Source organism: Struthio camelus, chromosome Z (assembly GCF_040807025.1).
Source record: "Struthio camelus isolate bStrCam1 chromosome Z, bStrCam1.hap1, whole genome shotgun sequence".
NCBI lineage: Eukaryota > Metazoa > Chordata > Aves > Struthioniformes > Struthionidae > Struthio > Struthio camelus.
Genome location: NC_090982.1, coordinates 76,639,428 through 76,660,355, shown reverse-complemented (window position 1 = coordinate 76,660,355; position 20,928 = coordinate 76,639,428). Strand labels below are relative to the sequence as shown.

The 20,928-nt window shown below is 43.4% G+C and overlaps 1 protein-coding gene across 3 annotated transcripts in view; it reads right to left on the bottom strand.

The window, feature by feature from the left end:
* Positions 1–20,928, bottom strand: part of LOC104147813 (PDZ domain-containing protein 2-like) — a 213,005-nt gene that overhangs the window by 154,645 nt on the left and 37,432 nt on the right. The gene's annotated exons all lie outside the window — the stretch shown is intronic.

Genomic DNA, 20,928 nt, shown 5'->3' with positions numbered 1-20,928 from the left:
AATCAGAAGACCTGTACAAACACCGAGACTTCCTAAGTCAACCCTGGCAAGTGCCAGGATGTTTACAGTATCAGCCCAAGCAAGCCCTCAGAACAAAGAACAGTTCAAGAAGAGGACAGTGAACTAGGCAAGCATAAAAGCAGAGTAAAAAATGCAAGACTTGTAAAAGAAATGTTACACAGTAAAGTAGGTAGAACAGTTAGTACAAATCTAGCCACGTATTCGGATTTGTTTCAAAAACCTTATCACCAATAGAGCAGTGCGCACACATGGCTTTCTGCAGTAGGTATTGATTAGCCAGGTGCTCTCATAGTTTGCAAGCGGGTGGCAATTAGTAAGATATTCAGTCAGGAAAATGTTATTGTCCCTGTTTTTATAGGGGGAACAGAGCTACAAAAAGGCTACTGCATGCATCCTATAGAGCCTCACGTTAAGTCTTCTGGCACCCACAGTTCCACTAGAAAATTTTATAAGTGCGATATGTGCCTCCAGACCACCACTGGGACTACTGCTGGGCCAGAGCACCTGGTTGACAATGCCTGGACACCAGGTCCTCTCACTCAGCACCAACACTGGCAAAAGAGACATTGCATGAGAATAAGCAGCCTTCCTTCCCTTTCCTTTCCCTCAGTCCTGCCGCTGCTTGTGCTATTCTGCTGTGTGCAGGGTAGTCGCGGTGAGCGGCCGCCTCGCCAGGGCCACGGGAACTGGAGAGAGGCTCCCCTAATTCCTCTCTCCTAGCCCCTAATCTTCTCTCTGTGCCATCGTTTTAAAATTCCACAGTTTGCCATGGCCCATCTTGCAATTTACTCTTTTTAGCCCCAGGGCTCAGTCCCTCTGCAATCTTGCTGTCAGAAACATGAACAGCTCAGCAGAGTGGTGCCCGTCTCCGAGGGGGCAGGCTCTCGGGTCTCCCGCGTTCCCAGAGCCTGGGCAGCTGCAGCACTGCTGAGTACAGGAGTGGCGAAATCCCAGCACGCGGGAGTGAAAGTCACTAGCTGCTCTACATATTCAGTGACTGGCTACAAATTGTGGAGTAGGAGATGGTGATTTCACATACTGAAGTGAATCTGGGATGGAGGAGCTGTGGCCATGGGATTCTTGGACACGACACCTTCGGGAGTTGCATGCTGAGGCTACAGCAGCCCCAAGGACAGACATTAAACCAAGATGTGCTCTGAGCGCATGGTGATAGCGCTGCAGAAACCTGCAATGCCAGACTGCTCTCAGTCCAGGAACCATTGCTTTAACACCACTGTGAAGTCTGTAGAGGCTTTGATCACCAGCATGACCTCAAAGGCCATCAGGTATGGCCTCTGTAGTGGCAGCGTTCAGAGGAAGCAGCCTCAGTTCTTACAAATCCCCCCCCATTGCCCCTTGGCAGGGGCTGCTTGTTCCTCCGAGAGCCCCGAAGCCACCTTCTTTCTCTTTATTTCCATGTCCATACAACTCTGCATCACTGCTCTCCAGGCTTCTTTCCATCCCTCACACTACCCAAGGACACTCTTCCCCTACTCAGAGGGCTCCACAAGGTTTTACCACAACTTTAAACAGAGCCCAGGCACGAGAGGCTCCATAAGCAAACTATGCACAACATATTGCAAGCTATGCATTTGGAAACGTGCACAGAATCAAACGTGCACGAAGAGGCACATTCCCAAAACATTGGGGATTTTTCCAAGAGCAGAGAGGCTGCAGACACTGAAACTCAGTGCATCAGAGCACTCGCTCTCATGGGCTAGGACACTGAGACTGCAATGGAGTGTTTGCGCATACACAGTTAACACAGCATCCAGCTACTGGACCAGTGAAATTACACCAAAATTCAGGGTTTATACCAGCCTGGAAAGTAGTTCCACTTGGCTAGGAACATGACAGAGTTTTACTAAAATATGAAGAGATAAACCCTGAAAAAAAAAAAAAAAAAGAGCTGTAGTATGTCAGCAGAGAAAAAAAATAAAACTTTGAAGTGTAGTGCTGACCAAAGCCTCTGCCTAGCATGCTAGGGTAAGACAGGACTAGCCCTTCTCTTGCTGCATATTGCTGCAGCCTTGCCTACGTTAAAGTGACTGGTGCCCCAAAGGGAACTGCACGTGTGATGCCTTTTGGTACGAGGCAATCATTCAGGCAGCTCCCTGGTCTGAAAGCAAGGAAAACTCAATCCAGTTGCGTTGCACATAGTAAGAGAACTCTGAGCCAGGGCCTGGGATGATGCAGTTTCATGGTTTTACGTCTTTTTTGCATTAAGGAACAACTGGGTTGTTTGGCCTGCTCCGTTTAGGAAAGAAATCCTCAGAGTGTACTTTCCAACTGGACAAAACTACTGTTGGTGTGTGAGGAGATCCAGGGACAAATACAGCGAGCTTTTAAAACTCGGAGTGCCTAGCTCTAACTATATTTTCCAAAATCTTTCAGATGAGTTAAAAAGAAGAGGGCAGGGGAGGAAGTTGCAGTCTTGCTGTCCACTAGTAATGAGAGGATCAAATCTAAAACTTCTTCTGACGCTGACACAGAAGACCTTTAGTATGGTCAAATTCTTCTCTTTGGTCCTCACCTTTTTACACAAACTGCCTCCACAAGCCAGCCTCTTCTCCAAGTCCAGATCGGCTGGGACAATGGAAAAGCTTTTCAATTTCTAAATGACTTCTTAAATCGTTCCAGGACTCTCTTACACTGAACTTATTTGAGTACTGAAGAAAGATAAGCTTGTTTCTCTGCATTCACCTAAACCAGAATGAAGCAATTTATTTTAAAGACAAGATTTAAAAATCAGCTAATTCTCACATGTTCTAAAGTCCCAGACCGTACAAAAGCAAACTCCTATAGCAGTTGGATATTAAAAAGTAAGTATCTATAGTCCTCTTAAGACTACTCAGTTTTGTAGCAAAACAGCAAAAGCTTGCTTAAGAAAACAAGTTATTGCAAGTTTGTTGAATGAGGGAAGAGCTATATTTAAAGACTTTCTTGAAGAACAACACCCATACAATTCTGCAATTGTTCAGCATCCTCTATACGCCAACAGGCCTAATCATTATTTGGATCTATTCCACTTGCCGAACAGTTCAGAGCTAGTTCTGGGAAGCACTACTGTGAATTTTCAGAATATTCAGAATTAGTTTCTGACATCATTTATAGAAGCATAAACCTGGGGTAATATAATTAAACTCAGTGATGCTTTTTTGGATTTACTTTACAGTTGTGTAACCACAACAGAAATCTAATTTTAAATAGGCAGATTCCTAGAAACATCCCCTTACTAAGTTTTAAAAGAGCATAGCTCTCACACACACACGCACACAGAGAGCTAGCCAAAACTATGTACAGAGAAATAAAAGAGTCCGAGTTTAAGTCTGTATTTAGGCACCTAAATAAATGAACGGTTTTCAAAAACCCTCACTAATGTCAACTGCTCATATATGATCTTGAAATAACCGTTTATCTACACCTCAGTAGCCACAAAACCAAATTCCACATTTTCAAGACTTTCTAAAGAAAAGGACTGGGCTTCTGTGTGACTTTTTAAGCATCCCTATAGGAATTAACTGCACACAGTAATTCTTTGTCTCTTATTTTATGTAAATGTTTTTTTCACAAAAAAGGTTTTGTACATCTGCAATTATTTTTAAATGGTTCCACTTTTCTCAAAACCTTCCTGTGGGAAAGACCTCTGCAATAATTATTCATAAAACAGGAAAATGCAAATAACATGCTAAGTTTGGACCACATTGTCTGCAGGAATCATGACTCCAGAATTACAGACAAACCACAAACATCTGATGTTCTAATACTGTCACTCTATATTAAAAAAGCAAATGTGCCTAACAATTTTTTAATTAATTTCTTATAAACACTGCAAAAAACATACAGCTCAAAAACCTGCAAGCTGAATACAGTTGGAAGATGGATTGATGTGATTTTGCTATGTTACTGGAAAGGCCACACTGAAAAAAGGAATGAAAGAAAAAAAGAAGCTGTTTTCCATTATCTCTGAACTCAGACTTGTTAAGATCAGCAAAATTATTACCAGATTTAACAAGGCAGATTTCCATACCAATATTTCCAAAATCTATTAAACAAGTCTAATCTAATCTGAACATTGGAAATAACTACTAAGCCACTGTAAGCATTCCCAAGCAATTGTGCCAAGCCGAGCTTTAAAAAGGGACTTTCAAAGATCTTTATCTCAACTCTATCAGCTCTTACAACTCTGCTCACTTCATCATCATCAACGATCTACTTTCCTTCCCCGCAAATTGCATCTCCTTTATACTTAAAGCTATTCAGATACTTGGTGACAGATGTAAATCACTATCAGGAATATCTACCTGGAGGCAATAACTGCATTTGCTTTCAGTGCTGTCCAGTTGCACTTCACTCATTCTCCTACGGAGGGAGGATTTTGTTGTGCAAAACACTTCAACGCATTGGCACAACTCTGCCTCCCTCCACGTGTCCCTGACCTACAAGCAAGAGCCGGTGCAAAGCCAGCTACCCACCAAAATCTCAGTACTTACACCAGTGAAACTGGGAGATATCTTCGACTAACAGCACAGCAGGCTTGAGATGCGTGGCAGGACTTCCACAGCTGGCGAGGCAGCCTCGGCACCCTGTGGTTTTAGTTTAGCTCCCGTTCCAACTCCTGAAGTCAATACAGAGGTTTTTGAGGCAAGAAGGGCTCATCCCTGACCTCTGAAGGACGCAGGCCACAACGTAACCCTGTCATTGCTGCCTTGGTCCTCTTAACCTCCAGCTGAACTACAGCAAGGATCAGCAGCCTCCCAAGGCATGCATGCCAGCCTACATTTTTCTCTCCCAAACTGATGGTTAACCCTGCCGGTAGAAACTCGCTGGAAGCTGCAAGCTGTTTCCTCCCGCTGCCAGCGCTCAGCTGCCGACTTTGAGTGGGAATCCGGGGGCCAGTGCCTCTGCTCCCGAGCCAGCACAGGTCCTCACACCTGCCCCTCACCACAAGCTGCTCCAGGTCTGCCCGCCTGCCGTGCCACTGGTACCTCTGCTGCAAACCGCTGGCCCTCGAGCCAGTGTACAGCCACCGGGAACAAACACGCTGCATTCAACAGCAGTCTAAAAAAAAGACAGTGTAAGTGGCGCGTGCCAGGAAAGCCTGCGTGAGAACAGACTAGGCCTCCTCTGACCTTCCCAGGGCTATGTATGATCCTGCTTTTGGAGGTGGCCAAATTTTATGGCTGCCTCTGTGGTTTAACACAACAAAACTCAGGACCGTCCTCTAGTTCCAGCAAGAGCAGGACAGCGTAAAACATCGTGGCCTTTGGTCCGCTTCCTCGCAACAGATTTTGTTGGCAGACTTAACTCTATTAAGGAGGAAAAAAAAAAAAAAGTGGGACAGGGGGAGTGCAGGCTAGAGAAAAGCAAGTTTAGCTTGCTCAAAAGTTAGTTTTGCCCATGCTTCTGGCAACTACTAAGTATTTTATGCCACAACTACAGGACCTACACCCAACCAGTACAGTGCACGCTCTCAGGATAACTTTAGGAGGTGCTTGTCACCTGGAAGTCTCCATACAGACTTAACACAACCAGATGCCACAACCCAGACACGTTTGGATAGATGGCTACATGACCTTACCCATCAGGGACTCCTGTTATTACCATTTCACCCATTCACCCTGACTGCCTACATACAATCTCACTAAAGCTTCATATGGTCTAGGGCAGAGATTTCAAGTATAGAAATCATTATCATGGTAGTTCTCATGCATCCCTTTGATGCTTTGAAATACTTCAGTGCTGAATTAAGCCCCAATTAAAGATACATAAATAAATGTTATGGTCTATAGTCATTCAATGCTTTACCTAATCACGTGCTTTTATGCAGTCATCATCTCTGCAAAGACAAGGAGCAGACTCTGGAAAGCAAAGTCTTGCCTTTGGGCATTTTAAATATTCAAATTTCTGAGCCAGTGTTCTTACTGGGCAGAAAGAACAGAAGAGCAAGCCCATTTGGAGCAAATACTACATAGCATAGTAAAAACTATATGTGTATTGTTAAATTAACGACACACTGGCCTTACAGAAACTTTACATGCACTCTCATGGCAAGATGTGTGTAACAGCAGATCATATTTAGAACGAAGTCATACAGGCTTTCTGAGACATGACAAAGATTTAAGACAGACAACAAGCTGACTACCCCACCTAAGCCCTCATGATAATTTTCCTTCAAAGGCCAAAACCATTAAAAGTGGACACAAAACAGAAATATTACACACCCCTATGCTCCCCCAAAACCTTCTACCAAACTTGAAAAAAAAGCTACTACCACATTGGACTCAACTGTTACAATACATGCTTTTTTTTTTTTTTCTTAAAAACAAAAATAAGAGGGTAAAAATCCAGATATTGAAAACTAAACTCCTAATTCTTCAAACACTTAAGCAGCTATGTAACTTTGCTCATATCAGTAGACCTATTGAAATCCATCCGTCTTATCATGTGCTTAGAAATAAGTACAGGATCAGGAGCTAATACAGATATATGCTGTCATCAAAATATTCCCAAACTGTGTTCAATATTTATTCCATACTAAACATGCATTTCAGCACAGAAAGCAATCCAGTCCCCCTCTTCATATCTGAAAACACTTTTTAGCTTCAAAAACATCTCCAGAAACAGCAACTCAAGCAGCCTTTCTGTGCAAGATAGCAAGATTCTGCCAGAGAGAGATTTGATAGGCATATTACTGCACGCGTGTCTAAACAAAGAAATAAGTTCTAGTGCTGTGATGATTAACATTTCATTATGAGCAGCCCCCAGGCAGAGAAGGCCCTGTCCCAACAAGAAAAATGATGGGGAGAAGAGAAGACACTACAGCTCTGCAAACTGTAGAAAGAGCTGCTCTTTCCAAGCGGGAAAACTCTTGAAGACCTGGAAGCACGTGCTGGCAATCCAGCAGCTAGGAAAGCCAAAGCATGACTAAGTGTTGTTCTGGTTAGTGCTGGTGCACCCTATTCTGCTTTGCAAGCCCCACGTTATTCTATTCTGGCAGCCTCCATGCAAGAAATATGGACTAATGAAATTGCAGCTTTTTTTTTTTTCCCCCAAACGTGGTACTGCTAGGAAGGGTGGGCAGGGAAAGGAGGAGCAGGGTGTCACATAGAACCCTAAAAAGACCCCATAAAACCTAAGCAATCCCCTCCTCCATGAAAAAAGGTCAAGTGACAAACTAAGAAACGGTCATCTGCACGGCGATGACAGTGGCTGAAAGCCTAGCAACCTTTGTTCCTTACTGGATTATTCTGTCACCTCCAAACACTGTCATAAACTCAGTGCCTGCCTGATGCACGGAGGGATTTCCCGAAGGAGGAAGAGGCTGGAGTGCTCTGCAGATCCAGCACAGCTCCCTCTTCTGCCAGACGCCCAAAGGAAATCTGCAGCCGACAGAAATCAGTCTCTCTGTCATGGCTCCACCCAGGCGTTAAAGCAGGACTGTAACACATCCTCGCCTCAGGTCAAATTCAAAGTCAGATTAATGACATAGTGGCACCAAGAAACCACATGGCAACGGGAGCTTTATCATCAGGCTCATGCTGAGCTGGAGCAAATGCGCTCACGTTGACAGCAGGAAGGATATGGTCCTTCTCTGTCTTTCTTCAGCTACTTTTCTTTTGTTAATTCTATGAAAACATGCAAGACTACCTTCAGATTACTGTACTTCATATACTTGTCCTATTCCTATACTTCAGATGCTTCATGTTTTGGCTGACTGACAACGTAAATGATACTAGGTAGCTGGAGTTACCCAAGCCTTCACAGCACGGGGAAGCCACCGCACACATACACCCCCCGGCAACACAAAGGCCCACATGGACCGACTTCCACCTTTGCATTTTGTAGAATTACTTTACTCTTATTTTGATAACAGGTAAATCCAGGTGAGACACTCTGAAGTCTTGCCCGGCTACGTTGGGGGTTTGTGTTAGGCAGGAAACTGCCAACATGCTTCAATCCCGGCTTTGGATAAAAAGCTTCATCAACAGAGGGGGATCATAACAGCCACTTTCCTGGATGGGCTGTGGAAGGCAGGAGCTATCCCGGAGGTCTCTGTCCCCCTCCATGCAGCAGACGAGTCAGAATCAAAACCTCACCCCTGGAACGATGAACTCGGTCTTAGGATAACGTGCTGAACGAGATCACAAAACACAAATTACAGTTAGAGCTCTTCCTGGAGAGGGAACTCTTTTAATTCATTTTTTTATTATTATTTATTTATTTTTACCTCAGCCAGGAGAGCTCTTGTTTGAACCTCAGGTGTTGCAAAGCGCAGCACAAACACACGCAGGATTGACAAGCAGCCAATCTAGGCCACAGAGGTCAAAAAATCTTCAACCACAGAAGCACGTTCTATTGTCTTCAAACTGGCTGGAAAACTGCAACACTAAGAGTCTTATAACTCTGGGCTTCGTAAGGCAAATTGATGGGGTATCAAAACATGTTATTTGGCGCATTACAGCTCAATAGTTTGCAACTTTGGTTTCATCTTTTGTTCTGTCCCATAATAAAACTTTGTGCAAGTATGTATATGTTAGCATGGCACTTTGTTTCTAAAAGGTGATTAAAAATACATTCTTTAAAGGGAAATGTATGGAACTGACTTTCAAGGCCTAGATTTTTAAGCTTCTTTTGTTTTTTGACATCTGTTTGCAGAGCACATGTAATTTCTTCCTTGAATTATTTAAATGTCCCAGTGCTTTTCTCAGAAAAGAAAAACTGAAGCCAGATGCCCAAATCTCAACATGAAAAACCCTAAAAATGCAATCAAGTAGAGTTAGTCAGAAATTGGAATTTTCATCCACTGGGAAATCCTAGCATTTTAAAGACGCATTCACAGCAAATTAGGAAGAAAATATTAAACACATGTACTTCACAGATCTGAAAGTTCTAAAGAACTCTAATGAGAAATCTCAAAATATTTCTCCACTTGTGCCCACTCCTCTGCCGTCATGCACTGCTCTAAAAAGCTGAAGAGTTTGGGTGTCTAATACCGTTCTTACAGACAAGACCGATGGTCACACATCAACATCCTGCTACTTCCGTAATACACAGAGTCTTCAGTCCAATGGAAAAAGCCCACAATTCGCTGCAGGAGACAAGCTGGAACAGGCAGGGTTGCCTGTAGCGAATAATAGCATCTTGCATGGATTACCACTGCAGGGTTTCCTATGAGGAATATCTATTTTATGAAATCTGTGTTCCTCACTGAAAAATTACATGGACAGAAAATTCTTCTGCAGTTCTACAAAAACCTTACAAGTACAAGCAGCAACAGAAATCCAATAAGGAAGGAAGGAGAATTAAATTAGGATTTCATGAAGCCACGAAATCTGCCAAGAGACATTTTAGACCAACTTTCTTTGAATATGCTTAATATACCAGCTAACAATATTTGAAACTTAAAAAAGAAGAAAAAAAAAGGAAAAAAGGAAAAACTACCTGGTGTTACATCTGTGCTGATTATCCCCAGGGTTTCCAACCTCCCAGCCTTGCCAAGGCCTCCTGGGGACTTGCAGATTGCTCAGGTCTTCCCTCCTCCCACTGCATTGCAACATTGTATTTGTATATTTGCATTTTAAAAGTGTTCATCTTTGAGTAAAATTAATTTTACTTCAAAAAAATTGAGGACACAAGCAAGCTTTCTGGATTGTCATATGAGAGGGATAAAAATAAAGTGGACAGGCTTCCAAAGCAGAAGTACAACACTTGGAGAAGGGGGAGAGAAAAAGAAATGCCAAAAATAAAGTTGCCCGGGTACATTATGCCATAGTTTGTAATTAAGATCACACACTCCCCCCACCGCCCCATAGCCCAGGCCTCTTCCAGGGAGCAGAATCCACGAGGAGCGAACGACGGAGCAGGGGAGAAGCTGCTCAGGGTTTTGTTTTAACTCTTGCCCACCACTGGGGCCTCCCTCGGGCCCAGACCCCCACATCAGCCTGGCCCAGGGGACCTCAGTCCCTGTCCCAACTCCTGTCGCTCCTGCCCAGCCTCGCTGGTGGCCCCAAACTTGAGGAACACCTCACCATGCCTCTACACTGCTTTCATCCTCTTACTGGAACCCAGTAGTTCATTTCTGAGTCAGATCATCAAGAGCAACCATGAAACACCAAGTCCAGGCTCAAACTCTCCTTTTCAGCCCGTGCGGATGTGGCAGGAGCCGCTCGCATCTGACAGAGGTTTATTCAGACAGGACCCTGCTGGGACTGCCAGCACAGCCCTGTAGGGCTTCCTCCCCTTTTTCTCCCCTTCTGGATTTTCCCCCTCTCCCCACTTTGTGCCAACATGATTCCTGCAAGAAAAACTAAGAACCGAGAGGTGGGACGCAACAGCTTGCGCTTCGGGCAGCGCTGCAATTCCAACGTGTGTCCAACACAGCTTTATTACCCCCAGGCCCATTCCTCCTCTGCATGGAGGAACTGGCACACTTGAGGGTCTCCGACCCTTTTCACCAGGCCCCACATGCAAAATAGACAAATAACGAAGACTCAGTCAGGGAAGAAAGTTTGGCCACAGCCCAAAGCAGCTCAGCTGCAGTTGGGCAAAGTCACCTAAATGCACCTTGATGAAGATCAAGGGAACAGGCACCAATGTGCCATTGTTTCAAACACCTTGGGGGTATGACCTAAAATGCTAATCTTTATCTCTAGTGCAGTAAAGACTGAAGAGAGCAGAGATTTATCCAAGCAAGCAGGCAGAACTCCAGCCAGGCTGCCTTTTTCAACCAGCACCCAATGAATCAAGAGCGGGACGGTGCCCTCAGAGCCATCGCCAGCAAACAATTCGCTTTCTTCCTTCAGCAAAGCATTCCCAACTCCCTACCCGCACCCACTAGACGCTGGTTTTGCAGCCATTGCTCTACACCCACACTCACCAGACACTGGTTTCGCAGCCATTACTCTACTCCCCTTCGTTCTTCTACTCTCTCTTCCCACCACCCTTACTTTTGGATGTTGTGGTCAAATTAGCAAGGCAAGGGTCAAACCCTAGCCTGTCCCAAACACTGTAATATACTTTATTACACCTGGAGCAGTGCCTGAAAAGAGCCACAAGTTTGAATCACAGCAGCTGCTTGGAAGGCTTACAGCAGGACTTTCAACACTGCTGGAAGGACATTTAGCACCCCAAACCCCTCACTTTAAAAGCAATGGGTTCTAAAACCCACAGGCAGCTTCAGCAAGCTCCAGACATATTTTGCAAGCCACTACACCAGAAGCAAACCTCGTCTCACATTGGGAAGCATTTTTTTTTTTTTTTAAAAAGCTTGGCAGCTATACAAAACAGTCTTTGTCACGAGGGTGGTAAGCAAGTGGAAATGCAAAATCTGACATTGTACCTACCAAAAATTCAGAGCCATGGCCAGGTTATCATGGCTTACCACACGCCTTGATGCAGCTTTGTGGATGTACCATATCTTCACACATGCCCTCATCCCAAGGAAGCAGAAGGTAGTTTGACTGAGGCTAGTCCTTTTCCACTCCTCTGCACGGAAGTAGGGGTGGTTGGGCAGGTTCAAGACCAGGTTGCACAAGCATTAGTTCCTGCAAACAGGAAGGGGCAGAAACATGCACCAGTAGTGACTGGGAGGAGAGGACCGCTCCAACAGATTGCCTCAGACCTGTCTTAGGTTGTCGGAGGCAATCAACGAGCCACAGTTACCATGGCTCAGCTGACGTGCAGTAATGCAAACTCCACCTTGTGCCTGAGCCCGAATTTCCCCTCCAAACATAGTATACCGGCTTTCTCTCAAGTCACCTCTAATTTTTATTGTCTGATGCAAATCAGGTTTCATGTACTGCTATGAACTCTCTGTAGGGAATATCAGGTTTCAAGGTCTTGCTAAACAGCTTTTCATTGAATAACAAGTGGAAAAAAAAAAAAAAACAAACCTTCATTAGTTTTACTTATGTATACTGCTCCTTGAACAGGAGCGGTCGACCAGCACAAAGAAATCTCTCATTTACAGATCTGTGCAAACAGGTGCCAAAGAGTACGACTACCTAAAAAACAACTCTTATTTTAAATAGAATAGACATCTTGGTCATTAAGAAATAGAAAGTTTTCCTGAAGCCCCAAATATTAGTCTTTTGTTTGCATTCTAGGAAACCATTAAAGTCTTACAAAGTTAAAGAACGATAAAAGCTATTTTAACATGGAAAAGAGTTCCCTTTTGAAGCTTACAACTTGTTTGGGATCGGGGCATTTTAGTGGACCTGCATATGTGTTATCATGATTACTACACTTCTTCCAAGGAATTATCCTGGACTTATGTTCAGCAGAAAAATATAAAACAAATCGCAAGACCTGCCAGCTTTAGACTTGCCATTCTCTGAAAAGCCCTTAGGCAGATAACTCACTGCTAAGAAAGCCAAAACTCTGGAAAAAAATCAAAGTGACTCTTTGCAGCCATGGGGATCTGGACCTTATCCTGCTCTGGCCACACATAATTTTTTAATGTCAAATATTCTTTGCATTAACATGCTTTTCTTTCTTGGGCAAGTGCAAAGGAGGCAAGACTCCTGTTTCCTCGATTTTAAACTAGTACACTTGCCAAAGGCTGACTCCCTCTTTTATGTCAGGGAAACCATACTAACCTATTTCAGAAGGCACCTCAACAGCCATCTAGTCCATCCCCCCTGCTCCGAAATAGGATCAAATAGACCTAGTTGATCCCTACAGTTTTCTCCATAACAACTCTTCAAAAGTCTCCACTGATGCAGATTCTCCAGCCTCTCTAAGCAACTTCCTCCAGTGATTCCCACCCTTACGGTTAGAATTCTCGTCTTCAATGCCTGAATTACTTCTCTTCTGCTGCAAGCCTGTGTCAATGTGCCATTTTCTATCCTGTCCTAGGAGAGCAGGGGCTATGGGAGCTTGTGCCTTGCTCACCATCAAGATTCTCAGAAAACCATAGAAACAGAGCAAAGGAGAGCAAGGAATGAAAAGCAGATTGAGTAGGATTCCTATGTTAGTTTTATTCTCACATTAGATAAGTTTGTCTACCAAAGTTTGTTTTTGTTTTATTCGAAATGCTAACGTGTGGCAACACCAGCTGCCAACTCACAGCGACTTACTTGGCATGCCAAGACTCATGTCACCAAGATTCTCATCCCCTACTTAATTCTTCTGATAGTCACCAACACTTCCAGAAAGACAGATTTACTTGGCACTCTTGAAAAAACACTTACTTGATGAATGATGCTACCTCAAATCACAAGCCTCCCAAACTCAAAGCTCTTTGTCTAATGAAAACTATTACTGCTTTTTAATAAGTTCTTCAGCATTTAAAAATAGCACTCCTAATTTCCTGCTCCACCGAGCACCACCTTGACTTCAAGTCAAATTATTCACAACCTCTTCTCCACCAGCCCTGGGGGATAGAAGTCTTGCATTTTGGGGCTAAGTACTTCTCTCAACAGCTGCGAGCAGCTCTCTGAAGCAGGAAAGAGCAAAGCACTCCTAACAGTATCAGACATCAAAGCTAATCCAACCTTTTTTCCCTGCTATTTAACCTAAATGTTGTAGGTTAACAAACAGTGACACCTGAAGGATTTCTTTGAAGCAACTTATGTTCAACTACATTAGTTTGTGGGACAGTAATATTATTAATTCAGAAGTCCAAAGAGACTAACTTTGCCACACAAGCAAGATTTATCAGTTTTAACTTGCACTACTTCTAGCCAGATGCATTTCTCCCGGGGGTGGGGAGGGGGAGAGAACAGAAGCAAAATAGTTACGTACAACACAAAACAGAAGAGCATGACACTGGCTCACGAGCCTCAGCACCAACTCTTAGAAGGAGGCCTTTTCACCCACAAAACTAGTACCATGATCCTGCAGAGCTGTGCCTACAAGATAGGGACCTGCTTGCATAGGAGGTGCCCCAAGATCAAGGCGTAAAAACACTGTGTGCACTAGCAGAGCTTTCACGTGGGCTGAAAGTTCACGCTTCAGCCTCGCGCTAGCAGAGCCAGGACTGGTGGCACTGCGAGGGCACAAATAGCACAAAGATAGAGAGCTGGTTTGCGCCCGGCAGAAGAGTTTTTACATTCTATTTTCTTCCTCTTTTTCAGTAGTTGTCTATAAACACTTCCTCCACTTCTTGAATTTTTTCAAACCTCCAGCCCCACTAAATATCAATGCGTATTTTTGTAAATTACTTTGTGTTCGTTACCTTATTCATTCTTGTTGATACTTCATGCATTTAAAATATTCTGACAGATAACTGAATCTCTTAAAAGTCTGGTCCTTTCACAAGCTGCCTGGCTTTCTAGAAACCTGACATTCGTCAGAGGCTTTCACATAGCCCCCTGCTAATTATTTCATCAAAAACATCCTTCTGTGATTACATTTTTGTATGTAAGCAGCAGAAAGAAACAGTGCACCCTAGTGTGCCCTACTTTTGTGTAAAACTAGAAAAATGTTTTTAAGAAAAATGGGAAACAAATTCTGCACGATATCTGCCTTTTTAAGTTTAAACAGAATTTGTCTGTTTTGAGGGAAAATGTTATTCTGACAAAATGCCCTAATTGAGGGCTTGGTCAAATAGTAAAGTAAGCATCCAACACTAACACCACCCTACCTAAATATCCAGCACCCCAGCTTTGGTCTTGATGGCCTCCTTAGATTATTCTTGATTCTGCAACTTATACAATAGGAGAAAAAGAAACCACTCGAGCACAAACCGCCCACATTTTAGGATTCAGTTATCCAATATCTCTGACAAGACTTTGAGCTTGGATGTTTTGGATCCGTAGGATGGACAAACAAGAGGAAGTTCTTCCTCTGCAAAGTCTCACTCAGGTTTTTGAGGGAACTACTGACCAGTTTGGTTCACACAAATTGCTTTTTCCTGAGTGCACAATTTGCATTTCTCAAGAGAGGAAAAAAATAAAACCCCAAAACAAACCCCGGTGCTGTGCCAATAAAACTCAGGCAGACTCCAAGTGAGCTACCTGCAAAGGTACAATTTCTAGAGGACACTGCAGAAAGAAGGCACATGAACACAGTAGGGACATATACCTATTCATAAAACATAAAAAGATTCTTTTAAAGTATTTTATTCCAGCCCTCAAAATAAGTTAAAGAAAATTATTCCAGCAAGTAAAATCTTAGTATTTACCCAGAGCTTCCAGCTAACTCTACAGCAGCTTCTCCATAATTTTCTCCTTTACAAAATGAGCCAACCTCTACTACGCAGGTGCATGTGACTTTACAGCATGCCTTACCCTGTGCAGAGAACAACTAATGCAAACATGAAATCAGACTCTATAAAATAAATGGGACACAAACATACACTACCTAGGACTTGGCAGGTCCTGGCTTGATTGAACTGCGTTGCAAGCCTTCTCTGAGGATTATTTTTCCTCTTTCCTATAAATGACACCTTGCTGGGCATGCCCTATTTCTGCTGAAGAAACAGACTAGTGCCATTTTTCTTTACGTTTTCCTTCAGAATATCTTTTTTTTGAATCAATAGATACATCTGGGGATGGGAAAATTTTAGTCTATATTTACAAGTAATAAGAGAAAGAGCCATTAGCACTGACAGAGAGCCACTGGCAGCTAGTTACAAAACAAACTTTTTACAGTGTGCCTTTAGACACAAAAAGGAAACACGCACAGGACGACCTACTCTACCAGAGAACAGCTATAAACAGAACTAATGGCTGTAAAATAAGGCTAAAACCGTGAATGCAGGACCATTTTGTTTCAAACGGTACTGCTTGGGAAATGACTTACAATAAGTATATATATGTTAAAGTCCTTTCGCAAACAACATATTCCCTAATTTTCTATACTAACGCTGTCATAGTCTTATTATATATACAAAACAATCTGGACTTCGGCCACAGAGCATTTTTGTACTGCCTTTAAACCATAGCTTTCTGAACTCGCTACACGCCATACATTTCAATGCCATATGCTTGTTCCTCTTGGGTACAAGAAGAGGCCCGGTTTAATATGCACTTAATTCAATTAAGAGCTATATGGCAACAGTCACTAGCAAATTTTAACCTTTCTTCCACACATCATTTACTAACCTTCCATTAATTAAATACAGTTATTAAACTAGTGTGTTTATAATTACTGTATTTTCCATGAATGAACAAAAGCCATTTATGAGAGTCTACCAAACACCGCTTGTTCATTCATGGCATGGGACTGAACGCAAACACGTGAAGCCAGCTGGCGTTTCAACAGCACAAACAGCAGTCAATGGGCGCATAGAGGCGGGTCAGTAGAAACATGTTTTTCCCAGAAGAAAACACCATACTGGAATATTTAAAATTCCTGCTTTGAGCATTTACAGCTGAAAGAGGCACCACTTTCAGGTGCCTGATCACACAGAGGAGCCAGTGTATGCATTAATAAGCCCAACTCACAAGTATAACCATTCTCCAGCTCTGACAGGTTACAGTCCATCGTCTTTATAAGTGCATTTGCAACAGCTTTAAGTTTGGCACAAAGCGCCATTAGATACTAGCAAATACTAAATACCAGAGTTACCACCGCCCTCGGTCATCTGTCTTCCAGCAGACAAACCTCAGGAGAAGATCTGCTCTGGGTGGGTGAGCGAGGCAATGATGTGGCCACAGGTGGCTGGCTGGCAACCTGTCTGTGCAATCGATTGTATAATTTCATGAAACACCCAAACCTGTTCAAGCAGAGGAAGATACAGGACATGCATCCCACAGCTTCCCTGTAAGCCACATTCTGCACTTTCAGTTACAAAAAATTAAGATTCTTTGGATGAAGCACCAGTTTGCTGCTCAGAACGGCACACCGGTTTGACACTTCACCCAGTACAAGGCAGCAGCAACACAGAGGTTAGCCACAGGTCTATCACTGCGCATAATCAATTTTAAACAAACTAGAGAAGCAACAGCAAAGCCATAGAAGCAATCAATTTTTCCACTTCCAGTACTAACCTAGAAACGTGAAAGACAAAAACCCACATGCAGATCTGAACCAAAAAAAAAAAAAAAGACAGAAGGAGAAAGCTCTTTGTCTTTCTTAGCAAAAATAAAACGCTAAAAAGTTTTGTGCGGGTGTTGAATTCATGTGGAATTATATGACCCAAACAAAACATGTTGTTTCCATTTGGGAGCATGTTTAATGTAAGCAAAGCAACACAAAAGGAGGACTGGACTTAAGACTTAGTTCATAAAAATCAGCAAGAAAATAGCCAGTTTTTCACCCAGTAAACTAGTGAACAGGGCAAGATACAATACGACGTATTTGTTGTACTGATTTCAGATCCCTCAGAGGGTAGAGGAATTACCTGCAGGTCACCTGCCTCCTGGATAGATCCCGTTAGCAATTCCCATTTTGTAACATTTCTATTTCAGAGAGACAACTTCACCATTTGGCGTAATGACTCCACGTGGCACGTGCACACACAACGAGACCCGGTCCCGCGGTCCCCAGTGCCCTGACTGTTGAGACATGGTATACAAAAGTAGAGAAACTGCAGCATGGAAAGGACTGTCCTAATTCTCCCCAGCAGGGCAATGGCAGCATTTTCCCCACAAGGTGGGAGAGGCAAGTTCGAGTCTCTACATGGAGGAAACTGGGCAAATGGTCTAACCACAGAGCTAGCGCGTGGAGAGTGCCCATGCCGTCTGGTTACATGACTGCAGCTCCTCCACCCTGAATTCAGCTAGACTGTTCGGCAGACTCAGAGGTAGCTCTGTCAAAAAGTCACATTTTTCAATGGATAAATGCTTTGCCAATAAATTGCAGCAAGCCAGCTATGTGGAACACAGCCACCATAGCTATAGACTGATCCTTGGGTCTCTGGTTTTGCAGAAGTGGCAGAGGGAAAGAAGATAGTTTAAATAAAAAGCATAAGATCTTTCTCCTCGCTCCTTATTTTAAAATTATTATGAAATCCTCATCTTACTTTGCCTTGTAGCGAGAAAGAAGCACCGTGCCACTTTGCCAGCATCATTAAAAAGTCCTCACAAGCGTTCCCAACAGCATTTCCACACAGTGCTCACTCACCAAACACATTTGTAACTCAGGAGCAATCACCTATGTAGCATATTGTCTTTTGGCCTGCTCATTTGTCTTCTATTATTCTGCTTTTCAAATGACAGACTCCTCCCTTTGCACTAGCAGATGGGGAAATGTCATCTCCCATTCTTAGAGGAGTTTTGACCTGTGTTCTGCCTCGTGTATTAAATAGAGCAGAAGTCTACAGAGCTACCTCTGCTTTACGAGATTTTCTCATGCATGAGCTCTGCCATCAACGATGTCAGCAGAAACATGCATGATTTTCCATGTAGTTCATGTCAACAGTTATTTACTATGCAGCAAGGGGCTGGGAGCAGTGAAGAGAAGAAAATCAGAGCCCTTTTATTTAAATTTATAATCTGCAGAATTAGGACAAGGAATGAAAATATCAGAAAGTGGCTCAAGTAGTAAGATAGACTGAGATTCAAAATGTTGAAGGTGCAGAAGTGCTCAGGAGCACTAGCAATTACTTAGAGCCTGTTAAAACATGTGGGATCACAGAGAGACAACACAACTGAAATATTTTGAGGAATACAAACAATATTTAAAGCCATAAAGGATTAAAGGCTTTAAGCCACCCTTCTTAAAGGGTGCAAGACAGCAGAGCCTACCCCAGGACCAGACAAGGGTGAAAGGAAGTAGCTGACAGACAAGAAGCTCAGTGAAAGGGGACATCTGCAAGGCTTTTGCTTAGCAAGGGTAGAAGAAAAATGAGAAGCAGCAGCAGTGGGGAGTTGGTCCTGGGGACACCTGGGGAGCATGTGGTTCCTGCAATGAGTGGATGCTCTTTTGATGGTGACTACTTGGAGAGTTTTCCGAGTGGCTTCCTTCTGAGGGCATGCAAGCAGATGCGCTTGGCACCACTTACAGGACTGCTGGAGATGACAGTAGGCTCCAAATGGAGGGACACAACAGCACTTCATTATGGCCAACAGCTGGCAACGTCTACTATACATAATGCAAATTGATTTGCAGCCTTTAAAGTCTTCTGGGTTTGTAACTCTCATTTGACCTCCAGAGAAAATTCGGGTGCTTTTTTTTTTTTCCCTTGAGGAAGAGGAGGAAGAAGAAACAGTTTGCAAAAAACCTCTTGAGTTTTGTACTGTGAATGAAGACAAGTGGCAAAAGTATAGTTGCCAAAACAAAGGAGGAATCTTATTGCACCTCAGCTGAACAAGACTGCAAAAAGTCCCTCTGAAAGCTGGGCAAGTTGTGATCCTCAGTGAGGATCCATGCCTATTTGTAGAGGGAGGGAGAGGGAGCACTGGATTGCTATCAGAGGCACAAACCCACAGTAACTGCAGCAGGAATAAGGAGCTGCAGAGAGCCAGGCAGCTCTGCTCTCTGCACCCCTTCATCTCAGCCCCATTGCCTGGGAATTGAAAGGGAGAGAAAACAGCTTCCTGGGAAAGAAGAGAGGCTTAAGGATCCCCACTGTGGTAAGAGGGGCAAGGAGCCAAGCAGTGCCCGAAATGTCAGCTTCACCCAGTTCTGGGCCCGTTCATCACCATAACGCCCAACGGCAAGTCCAAGATCACCTTAGGTCCACCTAAAAAGAAAAGTTAAGCTCAGCCCAACATTTCTTTTGATTCCTGTCTGCACAGGACTGACTTTGTCCTTTTTGTGCCATTACCACATGCTCCCCTTGGCCTGAGCAGCTGTGGTGCAGGAGATGAGCTTACACTCACCAGGAAGACACACTTGCACGTACCAAGGGTAACGCCCCAAAGCAATCCTCACCAGGAGGAACAAGCACAAGAATTCTTCTTCTTAACCATGCAAGTCTAAGCTCCCCACCGTGACCTATCTTTCATTCAACATACACAGTTTTAAGTTGCTTTTTGTAACCAACTTTCCCAGCACTGCATAAGATTGTTTCCAACAGCCATAGCAATGGTGGAAACCTACTCTTTGCCTGTCTCAGCCTCATCTGTGGCGTTATCTGTTGGAAAGGCAAAACTAATCTCCAGTCACTTTAATACTGAGGTAGACAAAAGAAAGAAGCAACTAAGAGCGGAGCAGCTAGATTTAACTGCAGTATACTGCTTATCATCAGTTTTTCCTCTTCCTGATTATTTGTTATAGATGTATGTTATAAAGGTTACACCTCAGGATGCAAACTGTAGCATGCAGGCCAAACTACTGTTGCTTACCAACTTTGCTATCCCATTTATAGGTGGGGTGGGATTTTTTCGTTTTTACATTTAATGATAATACATCATACAATTAATTCGTGCTCCTCCACTCATCCCCTCTTTTTCCAAGCTGAGGGATAGGGGCTCCGAGTGGGATCATCAGGCAGCAAAAGCTTTTCACACACAATTAAACTGGGGAACTTATGGCCACAGGATGTTGCAGATGCCAAAAATACAAAGTGGGCTCAAAAAACACAAACAAATTCACAAGAAAAAGGCTCACTGACAGCTATTACACACAGCCTCAGGCTTCACAAGCAAGTTCAAAGCCCAGAGCTGGAAGAGAACTTTGCTGAAGTTATCGCTATATACTTGCCCAGTTTGGACATTCCCTTCTAACTACGTATCCCTGACCACTTTCTCCTGGGACAATCCAGGAGGAAAGATGTGGGGAGAGAACAGGCATGGACCCATCCTGAGGCAAAAAAGTCTCTGGAAATGACAGTGGGAGGGAAAGATGGAATCAGAAATGCAAGTGAATTCCAGGGGCAAATAATTAAAAATATGCATATATATATATATATATATATATATAAAAATAGAAAGGGTGGCAAAGGATGAGGATTATAAATTCAGAATGAGGATATCTACAGTCAGGACTGGACAGGATCCAAGTTCAAAGGGATTTAAAAGTTAACTACATTAGCTACCTCATTACAACCATCATGAAATCCATGTTTATGCCAAT